General features: G+C 38.1%; 1 protein-coding gene across 1 annotated transcript in view; it reads right to left on the bottom strand.

Annotated features, from left to right (window-relative positions):
- Positions 1–2500, bottom strand: part of ccdc171 (coiled-coil domain containing 171) — a 311435-nt gene that overhangs the window by 15198 nt on the left and 293737 nt on the right. The gene's annotated exons all lie outside the window — the stretch shown is intronic.

Here is a 2500-nt window from a genome sequence, read left to right as displayed (position 1 = left end):
GATAAACAGACAGAGAGATAGAGAGAGACAGAGAGAGAGAAGCATGAGTTTTGGATATTTTATATCTGTACAAACACTACAATACCCATGAGCCTCAGCTGCGGCTGCTGTGGAGAGAAAGCAGGAATCTGAGCTGTAGAGTGAATTTAGAAACATTTTGTTTTTCTTCGACGTGGGAAGAAGAGCTGCTGTGTATCTGTTCTCTTGGGGACGATACATGTCCATTTAACGTACTATAACTGTATTATTCTGACAGACTTATGATACATGTCCATGTACGTTTTAACATACTATAACTGTATTCTTGTGACAGACTTATGATACATGTCCATGTACAAGTTGTTTAACATACTATAACTGTATTCTTCTGACTGGCTTGTGGTACATGTCCATGTACAAGTTGTTTAACATACTATAACTGTATTCTTCTGACTGGCTTATGATACATGTCCATGTGCAAGTTGTTTAACATACTATAACTGTATTCTTCTGACTGGCTTGTGGTACATGTCCATGTACAAGTTGTTTAACATACTATAACTGTATTCTTCTGACTGGCTTATGATACATGTCCATGTGCAAGTTGTTTAACATACTATAACTGTATTCTTCTGACTGGCTTATGATACATGTCCATGTGCAAGTTGTTTAACGTACTATAACTGTATTCTTCTGACTGGCATATGATACATGTCCATGTGCAAGTTGTTTGTTTAACTGTATTCTTCTGACTGGCATATGATAATGTCCATGTATTCTTCTGACTGGCTTGTATTCTTCTGACTGGCTTGTGGTACATGTCCATGTACGTGTTGTTTAACGTACTATAGCTGTATTCTTCTGACTGGCATATGATACATGTCCATGTACAAGTTATTTAACGTACTATAACTGTATTCTTCTGACTGGCATATGATACATGTCCATGTGCAAGTTGTTTAACGTACTATAACTGTATTCTTCTGACTGGCTTGTGGTACATGTCCATGTACGTGTTGTTTAACGTACTATAACTGTATTCTTCTGACTGGCTTGTGGTACATGTCCATGTACAAGTTGTTTAACGTACTATAACTGTATTCTTCTGAATAGCATATGATACATGTCCATGTACAAGTTGTTTAACGTACTATAACTGTATTCTTCTGACTGGCATATGATACATGTCCATGTACAAGTTGTTTAACGTACTATAACTGTATTCTTCTGACTGGCATATGATACATGTCCATGTACGTGTTAACATACTATAACTGTATTCTTCTGACAGACATATGATACATGTCCATGTACGTGTTAACATACTATAACTGTATTCTTCTGACAGACTTATGATACATGTCCATGTACGTGTTAACATACTATAACTGTATTCTTGTGACAGACTTATGATAAATGTCCATGTACAAGTTGTTTAACGTACTATAACTGTATTCTTGTGACAGACTTATGATACATGTCCATGTACAAGTTGTTTAACATACTATAACTGTATTCTTCTGACTGGCTTGTGGTACATGTCCATGTACAAGTTGTTTAACATACTATAACTGTATTCTTCTGACTGGCTTATGATACATGTCCATGTGCAAGTTGTTTAACATACTATAACTGTATTCTTCTGACTGGCATATGATACATGTCCATGTACAAGTTGTTTAACGTACTATAACTGTATTCTTCTGACTGGCATATGATACATGTCCATGTGCAAGTTGTTTAACGTACTATAACTGTATTCTTCTGACTGGCTTGTGGTACATGTCCATGTACAAGTTGTTTAACGTACTATAACTGTATTCCTCTGACTGGCATATGATACATGTCCATGTACAAGTTGTTTAACATACTATAACTGTATTCTTCTGACTGGCTTGTGGTACATGTCCATGTACGTGTTGTTTAACGTACTATAACTGTATTCTTCGTTTAACGTACTATAACTGTATTCTTCGTTTAACGTACTATAACTGTATTCTTCGTTTAACGTACTATAACTCTATTCTTCGTTTAACGTACTATAACTCTATTCTTCTGACAGGCTTGTGGTACATGTCCACGTACGCATTGTGTAAGTGGGTAGAAGAGCTGCTGTGGAGTGGATCTCTCGGGGACGATACAGTGGGGAGTGAAGTGGTGATGAGAGAATGTGTCGTGTCATCACTTCACCAAAAGGACCGACCAATAGAAACGTCTCTCTTCATCTTCAACCGTTCTGCTGAGTCAGCGTCTCAGAGAGAGTAGAAACACCTGAGGGAGGGTGTGTGTGTGTGTGTTACCTGCAATTGTGTGATAGAGTGTGTGTCTGTGTGTGTGTGTTACCTGCAGCTATGTGACAGTGTGTGAGTGAGTGTGAGTCTGTGTGTTACCTGCAGTTGTGTGACAGTGTGTGTGTCAGTATGTGTGTGTGTGTGTGTGTGTGTTACCTGCAGCTATGTGACAGTGTGGGTTACCTGCAGCTGTGTGACAGTGTGTGTGTCAGTATGTGTGTGTGTGTTAC

This window comes from Perca flavescens, chromosome 19 (genome assembly GCF_004354835.1).
Source record: "Perca flavescens isolate YP-PL-M2 chromosome 19, PFLA_1.0, whole genome shotgun sequence".
Lineage (NCBI taxonomy): Eukaryota > Metazoa > Chordata > Actinopteri > Perciformes > Percidae > Perca > Perca flavescens.
This window is presented reverse-complemented; position numbering and strand designations above follow the sequence as displayed.